The sequence below is a fragment of the Parasteatoda tepidariorum genome, chromosome 2 (genome assembly GCF_043381705.1).
Source record: "Parasteatoda tepidariorum isolate YZ-2023 chromosome 2, CAS_Ptep_4.0, whole genome shotgun sequence".
In the NCBI taxonomy this organism is placed as follows: Eukaryota; Metazoa; Arthropoda; class Arachnida; order Araneae; family Theridiidae; genus Parasteatoda; species Parasteatoda tepidariorum.
Genome location: NC_092205.1, coordinates 29,732,399 through 29,752,186, shown reverse-complemented (window position 1 = coordinate 29,752,186; position 19,788 = coordinate 29,732,399). Strand labels below are relative to the sequence as shown.

Here is a 19,788-nt window from a genome sequence, read left to right as displayed (position 1 = left end):
CACGAAGTAAAAAAAAAATATTAACCAAATTTACCATTTGATTTGTTTACTTACAAAAATTACAATTTTTCTAAGTCGTAAAATTAAAATTTTTAATCCAGAAGAGCAGTTAACTAAATAATTTTAAATACAGAAAAAAACAGTCAATCAAATAAGATTTATTAAGTTTTATTTATTTTACAACTATCATACAATATATTTACAATATATAGATTTACAATTATAACACATCGCCACAGATCTGAAACATTCATAACTTCTTCCATCCCGCTGTTACTATCACCTCTTCACTGCAATGTTCCTGGAAAACAAATAAATATTTTAGCATATGAAAAAAAAATATACCGGACAATAATATTAAATTGTTACAACCAACAGTAGATTTCTAAAACGAAGCAATACTGACTAGATAAAATACAGTTAAATAAAAAATTTTAAAAAAATATTAAAACTGTTTATTATTTTCATGGAATTTCTACTAAGTATATATCGATTGAGTACATCCAAATACTTAGATATAAGAAAATCTATTTTACAAATTTTAGTCACATATTACACAACAAAATTACATACATATACAGCACAAATCTGAATTAGAATATTTCATAATTTTTTTTCATCCTAACTAAATCTTACATTGAAGCTAGCAGTAAGTTATAAACAAAACATAAAATTATTTTTCGCGTGGCTTTGAGGAGAACTCCTCCAGACTTTTAGTCGACTCTCTCCTCGTTATTGAACAGTTCTAAATTATTTATTTTTCGCTGTATATGTGTTAAGATTTTGTACATGTGTAACTTTTTATTTATCTTTGCAGATCCACAAATTTACGAAACTATGCTGTGCTAGTTGTGAAGTCAGCAATTGTGGATTGAGAAAGTGAATAAGAAAAACATTACTACCTTGTATTTGGATTAACTTCTCAAATGTAAGTTTCTTAGTTTTACATACTTAGTTTTTATAAAAACAGAAGAGATTATAATCTTTAGCGTTTATAGATCTAACAATACCTTAGATAAATTAAATATATATTTTTTTAATGGCGGACACTTGGGATGCATTGTCCCATTGGCCTCTTATCCCAGAAGTGCTACTCTCTTCTCGTTACCCAGTGGGCACCAGTGGCGAAGCCACGGCGGTGGAGCAGCGTCTCCCACGTCACACAACCACAAACCCGTTTATAGGGCAAGTCACATTCACACAAAGGAGAAAGGACATAGAACACAGAAAGAAAGAAACATCCATGCCCTGATCAGGATTTGAACCCGCAACCATCCGCAGTCAGGCATGCTAACTACTCGGTCACCTGGTCGGCAAATTAAAATTATAATTTGTGGAAAACTGTTCCGATAAATTTATAGACATATATTTTTTTTTAATTTACTGATTAAAATCAGTCTAAGCTTGGAGTTTACCTACGACTAATTTCTTCACTTCCATTGCTAGGTAGGAAGTGGTTAGTTTAATTATTGAACTTAAACTATTTCAGTTTCAGAGACTTGAAAAATTTGTTAATCTATTAGCTTTTAATTCCTTTTTCCCTACTTGTGGTTAAAATTTCTAATTTGGAAACTTTAATTTTCGAAATGAGCTAGTAATAGGTCTTACCAATGGTCTTACCTAAGCGCTGTACTAGTTTACTTGAGTGTTAAGTAGTTAATAACCCTAATTAACATGAATAAAGATACACTATTCATTTTTACTACCTGTGACTTAGGTTATTAAAGTGTTGAAACCTGCTTACTTAATCAATTTTGTTCAATAAATTTTTACAATATTAAATATTCGGAAAAGTTAGTATCTTGTATTCGGAAAACAAGCTAGAAAATTTTCAGTTCTGAAGGACATTGTTTTCCGAAAACATTTAGTTGCACATAATGTTACATACCTAAAATTTAATTCCATGTTTAAGCATAAATTTCCAATCGTTTTAATATTATACATTATAATACTTGTTCAATACATATTTGAGTAAACGCACTTGAAATGCTTTGTGGGGTAATTTCTATGTTTTAAAAAATTCTTGACAAAAGTTGAGCTAATCTTTAACTATACAACAATTTGTTTCACGAAGCATTTAAATTTCGAAGATCTCGTTAAATGATTCGAAAAAGTGAATCAATTTTTAATAAATGTTTTGATTTCAGAGGAGAAGCGTTAAAAATATTATTTGAATCTTCGTATCTAAATATTTGTCTGTTTGCTCTAGCTCTGTCTTGAGGGCAACCACACAATTTAAAATTCATTTCAGTAGGTAGCGGATACTGTAAAGTTATTAAGCAGTTGTATCTCTCAAACGCTGCATTTTAAATATAAAAAAAGGCTAAATTCTAATAAAATTAAAATTTTGACTTAACTGCTGTATATTTAACATTTTAGTAAATGAGACGGAAATGCTTTTCTTAGTTGATACGGTGTTTGCATTCTAAGAGGTTTCAAAATACTTTTATCTCTTAATGACAACCTTTTAGACAAACGGAAACTAAACATTTCGTATTACGAGTGAGTTATGTCTGAATAAATTTATTGGTGCTACTTGTAAGACTATTCTGATTAGGTGGTATGAAATTAGTCTCAAATATCATACTTATTCTTGAATTTTGTATTTCTCAAACTTGTCTTTGAATCTTTTTTTCCTCACCTAATCAAGGAATAGGTCTGTGAATTTTAAAGCTGTATTTGAACTCTTCTGATGTTAATTTTACTGCATGGTATTCTAAATGAATTTTTCTGAATTATTAATTTTTCCACTTGCTCAAAATTAAATATTCTCTGCGTTTTAAAGATCTATTTAGTATTTTTTTTTCGCTACAGATAATCGGGAAAGTTTGCAATGTGAAGTGGCTTATAGTTTAATATGGAAATCCTTTAATGCCTGGATAAGAATGATTCAAATTTATTACAAGCAAAGATATAAGTCTGATTCGACATGGATGTAAGTTTAATCCATTGATACACTTTTAATTCTGGAAAAATTTCAAATAAAATTAACTACTTTATAACTATTTTGGGCCATTTTATTTGGCCTTAATCTCTATTTAGCTACCAAGTAGCCATTGTTAAAACACTAAACGTGTGTATTTAATGAAATTAATTCCTTTTTTTAGAACGTGAGTATAATGGCATAATAAAACTTCATTGATTTAATGTAAAAAGCTTAACCAAACCTTAAACGTGTCCCACCGTTCACTTACAACAGAAATGTAAGCTTTTCTTCCGCTGAAATATCTCAGACTGGAACAATTAATGAAAAATTAGGCCATAAAGTAAATTGTAAATAACTGGTAGCTCACCAATTTACGGCTAATGCTTGTGAAGTACAATATGGTACCTGAATTATTAAACTAATTCGTCACACAAATAAAATTAAATTTGTAATAACACTAATATAAAATTAAATGCTAGGGAGATATTGGGTAAATAAATGGGAGAACTATAAAACTAAATGCTTAAACCCTTAAACTTTAGTTTCCTTCACATGAAGTTTCTACTTTAATGTTAACTTAAATTTATATCCGGATTATCCTGAGAAGTTTTTAAACAGTTCTATTTAACTTTTTTCCAGGATCTATAAAAACAACGAATTTGATTGAAAAAAAGAATACTAGTTTGAGTCTCTGTTGCTTATGGGAAACCCGTGCAAATGCTTTGCAAGACCCTGTTTCTGTAAGGGTGCAAGACAAGATATTGACGATACTTATTGCAGGTAATATACACAAACTGTTAAAATTATTACACTAAACATGATATGTAAGGTAAATTAAACATTTTTTTAAGAAATATTTACATTCTTATTGAACAGCCTAGTTTTCAGTCTTTTCTCTTTGTAAATATAATTTCTCTATTCAAAGTAATTATTCTAAGTGAGAGAACTTAAATCAAAATTTACCGCAGTTAAAGTAAAATCCTACATAAAGGAATTTTCAGCATATTTAGATAAATTTAAAATGGAATTCCTAAAACTATTCCCTTTTGGAATATTTAAACTGAAACCGCACTGGACACGAAATTGGATTTGAATTTAATATAGCAATCACTGAAACTACTTAATTGCATTTAGCTTAAATATTAACTAATTACGTATCGGACACAGTTAAACTAAATTATTCATAAATATGCTCTGCACTGCTGAACAGACACATTCATTGAAGCAAAAATAAATTAAACTAATCCACCAATCAAATAAAGCTTTGACAAGATTTGTCAAAATTAATTTCAAAACTATACGAATAACTCGAGAATGACTCAGGAAATCTATAAAACAGAAAGTAACTCAGCTTGGAAAAAATTCACTTTTTATTTCTTTCCTTCAATTTATCTTATTTTTTTATTTTTGTGAGCAATGTTTCAATAATTAGAGGTACCGCAGTGAACCGATAGTTTAGACACGGTTCCCAGAAGATCACCGAAGTCAAGCATCACTGGCTGCGGTCAACGTGCCGGTGTGAGGTATTGGTCCTCGTTAAACTGTTCTAACGTAAGTGCTTGACATCGCTCGCAGGTCGTCGGGCTGCCTAAGCGGGGTGCCATCCCCTCTGCAGGGGATAAAGATTGTGATAGCATGTCTTTGAATCATTCTGAGGGATGCTTCCCAGACCGTCGCCAATAACCCATTGTGCAGCTCTAGTGTGACGTAAATGAACTACAGCAATAATTCAAGTAAAATTTTTAATAACTCACCTTATATCCACGAGCAACATTACAGCGTTCAAAAATAATTATTTAAAGGAAGTTAAATAAGTTCAAAAGCTTAACACTTCTTTAAAAGTTTGGGAGGCATCCCTGTCAGAGTGATATAGCCCAGTTCAAAACACATCGTAGCCCTGGCTGCTTCTTTATCTTTGTCAGAAATTGTGCTCTCTGTTCTCCTACGTTACAAAGGCTTTTTAAATCGAACAAGTAGTTGCGCAAGCAAACCCGCATATGTAACAAATAAATAAAGAATAAATAACAAATAAATAGTTGAGTAAAATTTTTTCTCTGTTTCATGAAAATGTAGTGCTTTATATTTATTTATTTATTAGCACATATAAATATACAGACTTCTGTGCTCAATACAACGAAATGCTTACACGCTCTTGTGAAATGTAGAGACATAGCACCATCGAGAGAAGGAGAGCACGAAGATACATTTAGGGTGGCAGCTGGATTCAAACCTGCTACCTCCAAGTTGCGGGACGTTTGGTGGGTGATACCGTTCAGCCAAGGAAGTCCCCGAAAAATTTTGTCTTGCTTTTTTCGTAAGTTCTGGAAATCTCTTTTAATCTTATTCTTCTTAATTTCGGCATCCAATTAAGTCAACGACGTTGTTTTAAGCAACTAATATTATTTTTTTAACCATAGTAAGTGTTTGTTTAACCATGCTAATCTTAAAATGATAACATTTCGGGTTACTTCAATATTTGGTTTACATTTTCATTTTATCCATCCCATCTAAAAAGTTTTAATCAAAAACTAAATCTTTAGCTCAGTAAAAATTGCCGTCATAAAAATTTCTGATTTCACTTTCAAAAAGCATATTTTGAAACTGGGAAAGCTACCTAGGACTGAAAAAGTAGAAACTTCCAACAACAAAATTTTAAAAATCGATTTAATAGTTTCTGAGAAATGGTATATTAAAGCTGGCCATTTCTACTGGAGATAGATAATCTGACTCCTCCTACTGAATACGAATTAAAAAAGCCCATGCCAATATTCAATTTTTAATATAAATCTATAAAAGAATATAAACGTATTTTTTCCATTTTGTTTGGTTAAAAAGAATAACCAATATGACAGCCAATAGATTATACCGATCGTAATGCAGAAGGGACAACTAAAGAGCAAACATTATTAAATTGGATATATAAGATAAATTTGCATGCTTTAATCGACAAATAGTAACGTAGCTACTCATAGAAAATTTGCATTTATATTAAAAGGAGAAAATAAATGTATCTTTGACGAATATTATTCAAATATATTTTGATATATCAGAACTGGGGATCAGAACTTTTGATATAACAGCATGGGGACTTAGCCCACTACACTAAAAAGAACAGTAATTTTCGTAGTTCATTTATAAACTCTTCACTTCACAAGCTTATCTTCCATTTTATTTTCTGTTTATGTCTTTAAAAGCCTTCATCCATGAAGTTTTAAGATACAACATATACAAACTTGACATTAATTTCATATAAATTTCATGCAAAACTAATCCTCAGTACTGAATAAATTAAATTTTAAACATAGATAGTAGAATTTCACTGTCTCCGCAAGTCCGTATTTCGTGTTCGGAGTCTAGTTTGTCTCTTTTTTTTCTTTTTTTTTTTGATCGTGAACACATACCTTACCACATAAATCGGAGACGAAGTGAATGAAATTAAAATTCTAGCGTTAAATTTAAATTTAGATTTAACCAATCGACTAAACTATCCTGAAAACTTATCTCCTTTGCAAATTAGTTTAAAACTGTTTTTAGACAAGTGAAAGGATTTAACCCTTAAAGAGCACACAGTTATTCTTAATTATTAAACCTATGTTAATCAGAGCATTAAAGTTGTGTATCATAATCAACATTTCATACCAATTAATATCTATTCTATGCCCAAAATCATTCTAGTCTATTATGAAAGAACATTTTTGCTGCGTTCCTTCACGCTCACATATTGGTGCTGCGCCAATTTTGACAAAGGGCAAATCTCTGTCTAGAATTTTTGTTAGTTATAATGGAAATTTCAATAGCTTCAAGTTTGAAATTTTCATGGTTTCAGTTCACATTGACTGTCGGACGAAATTTACAGAGTTCTGTTTAATGCTAGTTAAAGTTTCATTTAAAATAAAACATTCTCAAAACCTAATCATAATCTATATAGTGTTGCCGTAATTTACTGAGGGCATTGTTTTAAACAATGGAGGCTTGTTTTTTTGCCCAGCAAATAGTTTCTCAATCTTTAACATGTATTGGACTCTTAATATGCGCGCTCTTGTTTTAAGACTATCGTCCAAGTCAGTTAACTGCGAAAATTAATCTTTGAGTACATGACAGCTTTTGTATATCGGGAATATCGAATGTTGCGTCTCCTATTGTCTTCAAATTTTATTTTCATAATTATAGCTAATTTTAAAAACAAGCAAACAAATTTCTTGATTAGAGTGAAATATTCTTTGTTAATTTTAAAATGTCGGAATCCTTCAAATAAAATATATTTAAAATATCTAGCAGAACGCTTTTAATCTATCAGGAATATGGAGCGTTTTACTATTGGAAATGTTTATATGATCTTAAAGATCCATAGTCTTCATTGTCCCGTTAACCCCTTAAGGTTCTGTTACCCCCTTAAGGATACAATATATTCGACCTATTGAAATTCTAAAACTAAATATCATAGGCAAAGTACTGATTGCAAGGCATAAGAGGCCAGTGCATTAAAATACAGTGAAAAAAAGCTGAAATAGAAAACACAATAGTGAATCTTTCAGATTTACATATCAAATTTAATGTGTTTTTATATTAAAGAGTTTGAATTGCTAATTTGCAGGGTTATGTGCCAACAAACCCCGACATTTTTTAATTCTCCGGGTTTTTATCACTGATCAGAATTTCGAACATTTCTTCTTCTAAATTCCCCGTGGCACTAAATTTAATACTAATTTAGACTGTTTCAATAAGTTTAATTCCATTGGAATTTCGTAAATCTGGCTAATGAATACTAATTCATAACTAGCCACTAATTCATAACTAGCCTTGACAGCAACCTTTCTGAGCAATTAAATTCCTCTAGTAACATGGTGCCTCTTAAATTGTGCCAGAGTTAGGCAGACTGAAGTAAACTTATATTACCGCGCATGCACTTCATTCTAAGTCTATAGAGTTTTAAATTAATGGTTAAAATTAATAGATGAATAAAAATGTTAGGCTCGGTTTTGAAACTACAAAAATATATTTAAAAATTAGAACTTTAAAAGAAATAAAAATTTTTTGCAGAAAAATTCAACATTTTAATCTTAATGTAAGTGTTACGTGCCTAAAACTAATCATATCCCCCTCCTCCTAAAATTTTAGTATTTTAAGACCTTTAAAGTACAAATATTGTCTGTTTCCAATAATATTTGAGTATTAGAAGCTACCGAAACATATTTGAAATTTGAACCGGACTATTTAGTTTTGAGTAGCATAAAATAAGTTTTCTATTTTAGTGCTTTTAAACATCTCAATCGCATTCATTAATTGCAAAATACTGCATTTTTTATTTCATTATTTATCATTCATTTCATGTTTTGTGTGATACAAAAGCTGTTTTTAAGTATACCGTATGAATTATTAACGCTTGAGTTTTCGAACGAGTTATTTTCGTCAGTTTGTTTCGTGCCTAAGTTAAGAAAATAATCTTAAATCCTAAATTAATACTTTACCGTATTGATGAGGAAAAGTTATACTAGACTTTATTAAGTCAGAAAATTTTTCTGAAGTAGTTTTTGCCCTAAGACCGGTCAGTACAATAAAATTTCAGTTTTAAAAAAAATCAAGTTTGGGTAAGACTTACGCATTATATAAAATTGATTTATTCTGTAATAAAGTTGATATAAGAATGTAGTTCATAAAACATTAAATTGTCTCAATAAAAATCTTTACTGTCTACGAGAGTTCATTTGCGAGCTCATTCAATTTTGGCGAACTGATGCTTGTTTCCTTAAAGCTTCATTAAAGACAACATTAATCGCAGTTTAAGATAAATACTGGCTCCGCGGACTTCATTAACTAATTTATTGAGATAATCAGTTTCTACAAATAGAAAATCGAATGCGCAAAAAACAATTTTATTCGAACAAAAGGTCTATTCAATGAAATTCTTGGAAGGTAGACGCCGAGAATCCTAAAAGGATTTAATCTTGTTTAAATACGTATATACTTTTATTGTACATGGTGTTCATATGCATTTCCAGATTAATGTGCAGATAGTTTATTTTCTCTCATTAAAGCTGATAATTGAAATCAATGAACATTTTAACTAGATTTAATTTACCTGTACCCAGTTATAACCAGTAATAATTTGCTTAAGTACCTTCAATTAACGTGATCTAGTTTCGATTATACCAGTTTCAACATAAATCTATGCGTAAACGTCAAGAAATAAGGCAAAACTAGCCTAGGTTGAAGCAATTGATCCAAATAGACATTGAGTAAGATGTAAACGAAATCCGCAGTTCTTTAACTGTCACCCAAACAGCAATAAAATTTTAATCTATGATGAATCTAAAGAAATGGGATTAAATAAACAGATAAGGTGCCAATTTTTCTCATGCCTTTATCTTTATTCGAATTGTACGATCTTAAAATATTGGAATCATATTGCGACAGGTTTGATGCGACTGCTTTCAAGTAAATACCCTTAACTTTCAGAATATTATGAGCTTTGATGCCGTTACGTAATTCTCTTTTTCGGGAATACAAACAAAGCAGCACCTTGCATCGAAGAGATTAGTTCTCAAAAATTATGAAACAATTAAATTTTAAAATTTTTAAGAAAGCAGTCATACAATACGGGGACATTTGTCTTACAACTAGAGTGTGTATGTTTGGAACGAGAAGTACAGACACGTCCAGGGGAGTGTGAAAGATGATGTGGAAGTGGTAGACGGCCGTTCTGCTTCCTCTTCTTGCTTCTACCCTCGTTCAGTCGTTTCGGGACTTTCCGTATCACTCGTGCAGATTTTAGTATAGGACGAAGTGTAACAGTAATTCGTAGAATGTTGTTGCTGTTTATTTCTAATGCCACTTGCCACTCGAGCGTGCCTGCTCGGTGAAGCCGAGCAAATTTAAGGCAGAGTGTGTGGTTCTTGTTTTTCAGTGGCGCCATCCTATGGCCAAGAATTCAACTACACACGTCACAGCCCGTTTTTAGGGCGAAACCATTCACACATCCATTCATTCATCCACAGATCGTAATTTTGACCTGAATCAGAGAACGATCAATCTCCAATCCAGTACCCCCAGAGGTTTTAATTTGCTATGGGAACATGGAGGACTTTTGTGACTCGACAGATATAACGTGCATCAGTCACTTTACTACACGGGGAGCCATCGGCCGGCTGGGTTCGAACCCACGAACTCTCGGACATGAGCCCAGCCCCCTACCGACCAGGTTATCTCGTGTCTCCTCTCACAACATCTGAAGATTCAAAACCTGACTGACAATCTGTCTTCGTTGAAGAATTTTTCCATCCTCCTAAGACCTGCGAGAGAAAGAAAATGCTTTGCATTACACACCAAAGTTAAATGATTTAAAATAAGCTTAAGGCAACTACTATAAATAAAATTTATATTACCTGGAAAAAAAATTTGCGTAAATCTGAGAATACTCTTCTTTTTCCTTTCTGGCATGATGGTTTTTTACGGTACATCCTCTTTTATTTCGTATTTCCTGTCACTAAATCTGAAGATTCAAAACATGAAAAACAATATGTCTTCTTTGATGGATTTCTTATTGTAAGGAATGCCAGAGAGAAAGAAAAATGCTTTGCATTACACACCAAAGTTATATGATTCAACATAGATAGAATTCAAGTGATAAAACTGAAATTTGTATTAGCTGAAAAAATTTTTTGTTTAAATCTGAGAATACTCTTCTTATTTCTTCCTTATATAGTGGTTTTCCTATGGTACATGCTCTTTTATTTCGCGTCTCCTCTCACAACATCTGAAGATTCAAAACCTGACGGACAATCTGCCTTCGTTGAAGAATTTTTCTATCCTCCTAAGCCCTGTGAGAGAAAAAAAAATGCTTTGAATTATACACCAAAGTTAAATGATTTAACATAAATTTAATGCAAGTAATATAAATAAAATTTATATTACCTGAAAAGAAATTTTACGTAATTCTGAGAATACTCTTCTTTTTCCTTTCTGATGTGATGTTTTTTTATGGTACATCCTCTTTTACTTCGTATTTCCTCTCACTAAATCTGAAGATTCGAAGCATGAAAAGCAATCTGTCTTCATTGATGGATTTTTTATTGTAAGGAAAGCCAGAGAGTAAAAATAATGCTTTTCGTTACACACCAAAGTTATATGATTCAACATAGATATAATTCAAGTAATAAAACTAAAATTTATGTCAGGTGAAAATAAATTTTGGTTAAATCTGAGAATACTCTTCCTATTTCTTCCTGAAATGGTGGTTTTCCTATGGTACATGCTCTTTTATTTCGTGTCTCCTCTCACAACATCTGAAGATTCAAAACCTGACGGACAATCTGTCTTCGTTGAAGAATTTTTCCATCCTCCTAAGCCCTGTGAGAGAAAAAAAAATGCTTTGCATTATACACCAAAGTTAAATGATTTAACATAAATTTAATGCAAGTAATATAAATAAAATTTATATTACCTGAACAGAAATTTTGCGTAATTCTGAGAATACTCTTCTTTTTCCTTTCTGATGTGATGTTTTTTTATGGTACATCCTCTTTTACTTCGTATTTCCTCTCACTAAATCTGAAGATTCGAAGCATGAAAAGCAATCTGTCTTCATTGATGGATTTTTTATTGTAAGGAAAGCCAGAGAGTAAAAATAATGCTTCCGTTACACACCAAAGTTACATGATTCAACATAGATATAATTCAAGTAATAGAACTAAAATTTATGTTAACTTGAAAGAAATTTTGGTTAAATCTGAGAATACTCTTCCTATTTCTTCCTGAAATGGTTTTTTTCCTATGGTNAGGGCGGAACCATTCACACATCCATTCATTCATCCACAGATCGCAATTTTGACCTGAATCAGAGAACGATCAATCTCCAATCCAGTACCCCCAGAGGTTTTAATTTGCTATGGGAACATGGAGGACTTTTGTGACTCGACAGATATAACGTGCATCAGTCACTTTACTACACGGGGTGTCTTCGGCCGGCTGGGTTCGAACCCACGAACTCTCGGACATGAGCCCAGCCCCCTACCGACCAGGATATCTCGGCCAGGTTATCTCGTGTCTCCTCTCACAACATCTGAAGATTCATAACCTGACGGACAATCTGTCTTCGTTGAAGAATTTTTCCATCCTCCTAAGACCTGCGAGAGAAAGAAAATGCTTTGCATTAGACACCAAAGTTAAATGATTTAAAATAAGTTTAATGCAAGTACTATAAACAAAATTTATATTACCTAGAAAAAATTTGCGAAAATCTGAGAAAACTCTTCTTTTTCCTTTCTGGCATGATGGTTTTTTATGGTACATCCACTTTTATTTCGTAATTCCTGTCTCTAAATCAGAAGATTCAAAACATGAAAAACAATCTGTCTTCATTGATGGATTTTTTATTGTGAAGAATGCCAGAGAGAAAAAAAATGCTTTGCATTGCACACCAAATTTATATGATTCAACAAAGATTGAATACAAGTAATAAAACTAAAATTTATATTAGGTGAAAATAAATTTTGGGTAAATCTGAGAATACTCTTCTTATTTCTTCCAGAAATGGTGGTTTTCCTATGGTACATCCCCTTATATTTCGTGTTTACTCTCACAACATCTGAGGATTCAAAACCTGACGGACAATCTGTCTTCGTTGAAGAATTTTTCCATCCTCCTAAGACCTGCGAGAGAAAGAAAATGCTTTGCTTTACACACCAAAGTTAAATGATTTAAAATAAGCTTAAGGCAACTACTATAAATAAAATTTATATTACCTGGAAAAAAAATTTGCGTAAATCTGAGAATACTCTTCTTTTTCCTTTCTGGCATGATGGTTTTTTACGGTACATCCTCTTTTATTTCGTATTTCCTGTCACTAAATCTGAAGATTCAAAACATGAAAAACAATATGTCTTCATTGATGGATTTCTTATTGTAAGGAATGCCAGAGAGAAAGAAAAATGTTTTGCATTACACACCAAAGTTATATGATTCAACATAGATTGAATTCAAGTGATAAAACTGAAATTTATATTAGCTGAAAATTTTTTTTGTTTAAATCTGAGAATACTCTTCTTATTTCTTCCTTATATGGTGGTTTTCCTAAGGTACATCTTCTTTTATTTCGTGTTTCCTCTCACATCTGAAGATTCAAAACCTGACAGACAATCTGTTCTCGTTGAAGAATTTTTCCATCCTCCGAAGACCTGCGAGAGAAAAAAAATGCTTTGCATTGCACACCATAGTTAAATGATCTAACATAATTTGAATGCAAAGAATATAAATAAAACTTATATTACCTGAAAAGAAATTTTGCGTAATTCTGAGAATACTCTTCTTTTTATTTTCTGACATGATGGTTTTTTTATGGCACATCCTCTTTTGCTTCGTATTTCCGCTCACTAAATCTGAAGATTCAAAGCATGAAAAATAATCTGTCTTCATTGATGAAATTTTTATTTTGAGGAATGCCAGAGAGAAAAAAAATGCTCTGCATTACACACCAAAGTTAAATGATTTAACATAATTTGAATGCAAAGAATATAAATAAAATTTATATTAGCTGAAAATTTTTTTTGGGTAAATCTGAGAATACTCCTCTCATTTCTTCCTTATATGGTGGTTTTCCTATTGTACATCCTCTTTTATTTCGTGTTTCTTCACACAACATCTGAAGATTCAAAACCTGAAAGACAATCTGTCTTCGTTGATGAATTTTTCTATCCTCCTAAGACCTGCGAGAGAAAAAAAAATGCTTTGCATTATACACCATAGTTAAATGATTTAACATAAATTGAATGCAAATAATATAAATAAAATTTCCATTACCTGAAAAGAAATTTTGCATAATTCTGAGAATACTCTTCTTTTTCCTTTCTGATGTGATGATTTTTTTATGGTACATCCTCTTTCACTTCGTATTTCCTATCACTAAATCTGAAGATTCGAAGCATGAAAAGCAATCTGTCTTCATTGATGGATTTTTTATTGTAAGGAATGCCAGAGAGAAAAAATAATGCTTTGCGTTACACACCAAAGTTATATGATTCAACATAGATATATTTCAAGTAATAGAACTAAAATTTATGTTAGGTGAAAATAAATTTTGGGTAAATCTGAGAATACTCTTCTTATTTCTTCCAGAAATGGTGGTTTTCCCATGGTACATCCTCTTTTACTTCGTGTCTCCTCTCAAAACATCTGAAGGTTCAAAACCTGACGGACAATCTGTCTTCGTTGACGAATTTTTCCATCCTCCTAAGCCCTGCGAGAGAAAAAAATGCTTTGCATTACACACCAAAGTTAAATGATTTAACATAAATTTAATGCAAGTAATATAAATTAAATTTATTTTACCTGAAAAGAAATTTTGCGTAATTCTGAGAATACTCTTCTTTTTATTTTCTGACATGATGGTTATTTTTATGGTACATCCTCGTTTACTTCATATTTCCTCTCACTAAATCTGAAGATTCAAAACATGAAAAACAATATGTCTTCATTGATGGATTTTTTATTGTGAGGAATGCCAGAGAGAAAAAAAAATGCTTTGCATTGCACACCAAAGTTAAATGATTTAACATAATTTGAATGCAAAGAATATAAATAAAATTTATATTAGCAGAAAAGAAATTTTGGGATAATCTGAGAATACTCTTCTTATTTCCTCCTTATATGGTGGTTTTCCTATGGTACATCCTCTTTTATTTCATGTTTCCTCCCACAACATCTGAAGATTCAAAAAATGACGGGCAATCTGTCTTCGTTGAAGAATTTTTCCATCCTCCTAAGACCTGCGAGAGAAAAAAAATGCTTTGCATTACACACCATAGTTAAATGATTTAACATAAATTTAATGCAAGTAATATAAATAAAATTTATATTACCTGAAAAGAAACTTTGCATAAATCTGAGAATACTCTTCTTTTTCCTTTCTGGAATGATGGTTTTTTATGGTACATCCTCTTTTACTTCGTATTTCCTCTCACTAAATCTGAAGAGTCAAAACATGAAAAACAATCTGTCTTCATTGATGGATTTTTTTTGTAAGTGTCAGTCGTAACCTTTTACAAAAGAAATAACGCAAAATTCTACAAAAACTAATTCACCATTTTATTATTCTTTTTCATCCATTGTCAAAAAAAACCAAAAACAAAAAAAAATGATCAAAAAAAAATGATCATATCTATAATAACAAGCTTTTAGCTCGCAACATCAGAAAATGCGTGTTATTACATCACGTGACCCTGACACCTTCCCCCCAGAGTCATATTAGATCCAAAGATCGAATATGGCAAATAATTTAAGGGTCACACTTTACACATAAACAAACTATGTTTCACATTCACCCAAATATTCACTGAATCTTAGGTTTAACTTAACACTAGGTATTTACTTTAATCACCTAATAATAATAATAGGAAAAAATGTTCAGAGTCTTATTTTAGTTTATATTTACAGTCTGGACAATGCATCTGCATTACTAAGTTTCGATCCTTTGATGTGACTTGCCTCAATATCATGGCGTTGAATGGCTAACGCCCATCTCTGCAACCTCGGGCTTTGGGGTGTCGCACTCGTCAGAAATACTAGGGGATTATGATCAGTTAATAAAATAATCTTAGCACCACAGAGTAAGGTTTCAAATCTCTGCAAAGCCCAAATAATAGCATAAGCTTCCCTTTCAATTGTAGACCATTTCTGTTGAGTTGAATTCAGCTTCTGGCTACCGAAAGCTATGGGACGAATATTTCCTTCTTCATCTAACTGACCTAAACAACATCCGACCGCATTTTGAGATGCATCCGTATGCAAGTAGTATGGTTTCTCTATGTCTGGGACTTGTAACTCTGCGATCTTACATAGCGACGTCTTCAATTCCTTGAATGCCTTCTCAGCTTCTTCGCTCCAAGGAATCTCATTAGGAACTTTCTTTTTAGTAAGCTCTGTTAGNTCTTCATAAATTTAAAAAAAATTCTCTCCTTCCATGATTGTTCATTTTCTTCTCTTATTGCCTCCTTTATTTCCGTTTTCTCTTTTTTTCTTCATAAATTTAAAAAAAATTCAATCTTTTTTAATTTGAGAATTATTTATCTTTTAAAACCCTGCTGGAGAGAGACGAAAACCTATTTGTGTTAAACATCTTCAAAGTTAAATTAAATAATTTAGATTTAATTTTTGTTATATAAGTTAGATTTATGTTTAAATATAATATGCATAAAATTATAAAACACATTTCTCCAATCTGTGATACATGTTGTCTTACAATTTATTTTCGGCTTTTGCATCTTTAATTAACTCCTTTAATTTCATTAGTTGGCCATAACACCTTTTAGTCACCCTCAAAACAGAACCTTCTGTCAAGAATTCCAAACACAAAATGAACTCTATAAAGATTTTTGCTTATTGTTAAAATTAATTTGAAACAATGTGTTTCTTATAACTAATAACTGTTTCTTTTGACGTTAATTGCTAAACTTCATCAATTAGCTTTGTTGAAGCAATGGTGTTCTCATTAGAATGAATATTAAAATTTATCTGAATAGTTCATTGTTAAAGAGTGAGTTTATTTAATTTTTATTAAAACGGTAAACGTAATGAAACTTGGTTTTTATAGATTTGCTATTTACCTCTTCACAATTAGTGCTTAATCAAAGTATTCTACTAAATATGCGACTAAATATACGTTTATCTTTCAACTAAATATTCTACTAAATATATGCATATCTTTCTACTAAATATTCTGCTAAATATACGTATATTTTTAGAGTCTAACTTTTAGAAAAATGGGAAACTTAATGAAGCATGATTTCCATAGATTTGCTATTCACCTCTACACAATTAATACTTTATCAGAGTATTCTACTAAATATATATTTTTAGAACTTAACTTTTACAAAAACGGGAAACATAATGAAACATGATTTCCATAGATTTGCTATTCACTTCTTCGCAATTAGTACTTTATCAGAGTACTCTGTTAAATATTTTTTTTTAGAATCTAAGTTAACATATGCATAAATTAGGGATTCCAAATTAATATATATAAAAATCTGTAAAAGTTGAAACAAGGAAATCGTTTTTTATCCCCTGAATATTAAGTCAATTTTTTTGTTATATTTTGTTTTTATAAGGGTTCTAAAATATATGTTAAAGATTTGTTCCAGAAATATATATTTCTATTTTGCACTTTATCACCATATGTTAGAGCATTATATGAGTAGTTAAAGTTTTTCTTCAGTTCTGAAAATTTTAAAATTATGTTCTAATGATAACTATAATTTTAAAATTATGTTCTATTGATAACTATAATTTTAAAAACCCTCATTTCTCGTTATCCGTTACTAAAAATACTGCGAAATAGATATTTTAAATGCCGCATGATTTTTTTATTATCAGAATTATGTTTTTTTAAAGATTAACATTATCACAGATTACGGAAATTTCACCAGAATATTTTTTTTTGTGTAGTTACTATTTAAATATTTTTTCGAGTAAAGAAAATATATATTGACCCCACTTTTTAGTTGAAGATCTAAAATTACAAACATTTAGTTTTACAAAAGCCTTTTTGCTTTTCAACTAGTCTGTTTCCTCCCGTAATCAAACATGTTTGATTTGCACAGATAATTAATTCATTGGATATCGAGGCCATTTTATGGAACATCTTGTGCATTTTATTTTTCGGCTAACTAAGAGGTATAAGTTTAAAGTTTTGTTCCATTTTGTTCATAACACAGTGGAATTTATATCACATCATAATCATTATTATTTTTGAGGGACAAATTTTTCTGAATTTTTTTCAGTTTTGTGTATCAAAAAACCGCAATAATAGCACAAAGTAACTGTAGCAGATGATTAAGACCATTAAACCGACAAATTGAGACTAAAAATCTTATGCTGCTCAATGTGAATATTAGATTCTTCAAGTTTAGCACAAAAAAAAATATGTAATCCATTAAAATTAAAATTTTCACCCATTTAAACAAAAAATTTAATTCACAATTCTTAGATGGCTACAAATACATAAAAAATTGTTGCGTTTTTTCCTATTTTGAACACTTGAGACTGAAAGATTTAAAAGAAATGGAAGTGAAATGAGGCAGTATAATGAAAAATGTGATAATGTGATATTTTTCTTTACTAGGAGGCTTCGCCCCCTGCTCGCTGGCGCTTGCCAATCCCTGGATCTGCTTTCGCAATTCATTTCGGATTGCTTCGCAATCTGATGCTCGCTTTCCTCGCTCATTGGATACGTTCTTAACGTCTAGCTTTTGTATACTTTTTTGAACACTGAAGTTCCAAAAACTTTTCATTGTTGAAAATTGTAAACCTGTGCATTTCAATATTAATTTAAAATTGCAGACAGTTCACATATTTTTCTTAATCACACTATTCTAAATTTCAGTTGTTAAGGAAAGTAACTGTTGTAAGTTTTGTTTTAAAGTCTTTCCCACCAGAGGGCTAAGACCATGTGTTGCAAAACAATATGAAATAGTACTGAACGCCGGATGTAAAGCATCGGCTTCGATGAAGATAATTTTGTGAGAATTTCTTTGATAATTCGGTGAGAATTCACCCGACTAACCATATGATGCTCACTACGTGCTATTGCGCGCCGAAGCTTATCAATTAAAAATAAAAACTGTTGCCTGCGCGAGAAAAGAAATATCATCGGTTTTATTGATACATACGTACGTATTAGCGTTTTATATAATATAGATTGCTTAAACAACACAGAATGTCCAGATCCAAATGAATCGGGAGCCGAAACAGAATGTAAATATAAGCCCATTTTGATTAAGTCTATTTAAGATTAAGTAAATTAAAGCAATTGTAAGCATTAAGGGAAAGTACCAACGCAAAATAAAGTGGTAAAAGAGTATATGTGTATAGCAACGATTCGCGTTGCAAGTATAAAACTGATGATTAAGATAAGAGAAAAATGGATCTGGAATGACTGATGAAATGTGTAAAGAAAAGAATTTAAAATTTAAAAATAGTAAATTGAAAGAAAAGAGTTATTCAACCTATTTTAGAAAATAGTTAAATCGAAATTGAAAAATAATGGATGTAATGGATCATAAAATCAGTAGCTACTGCAACTGCTGGCACTAATGCAGACTGGTACTAATGAAGATAACCCTTTGAGAAACATTATGAAGTCGAAATTGTCGACTATTTTATTAATTTCTGAAATAATGTTTTAGAGCTAAATAGCTTCTGTAACTTCTGGCACTAATGCAGACTGGTACTAAAGAAGATAACCCTTTGAGAAACATTAGTGAAGTCTAAATTATCGACAATTTTATTAATTTCCGAAATAATGTTTTATAGTTAAATAGCTTCTGTAACTGCTGGCACTAATGCAGACTGGTACTAATGAAGATAATCCTTTGAGAAACATTAGGGAAGTCTAAATTGTCGGAAATTTTATCAATTTTATAAATAATGTGCTTGTGTCAAGAAATTTATCCCGGTCATTGACCCATTACAATTTTTGACTTTGCAATCGGGTAATCGTATATTAAGTTAAAAATTTTACACTTGAAACGGTGCATTCTAAATATGCTAATTTACTAATTCAGAAAATAAGTATAATTACAATTATCTAAATACGTAATCATTTTAAATAGGCATGCGATTTTATTTCTTGACTATTAAAATATGGGTTTTTTGTCATCCTTAAAATATGACTGTTATTATAAAGTTAGTAAAAGTGATCTAGGTTTTTCAAGAACATTCCTGTTTTTGTGTTTCACTTTGGCTGGGAAACTAATCGTATGATTCGAGAAAAGTTCGCTTGCAACTCTAAGATATTTCTATTCAAAATAAAATATCACAAAAATAATTTTAAATAATTAATACTTACTTTTATTATTTAATTTTAATTTGAT

General features: G+C 30.9%; 1 long non-coding RNA gene across 1 annotated transcript; it reads left to right on the top strand.

The window, feature by feature from the left end:
- Positions 1-689: 689 nt before the first annotated feature.
- Positions 690-5,226, top strand: LOC139424975 (uncharacterized). Its single transcript, XR_011636122.1, has 3 exons — positions 690-928; positions 3,566-3,706; positions 5,025-5,226. It is a non-coding gene; the product is annotated as an uncharacterized lncRNA (long non-coding RNA).
- The last annotated feature ends 14,562 nt before the right edge of the window (positions 5,227-19,788 follow it).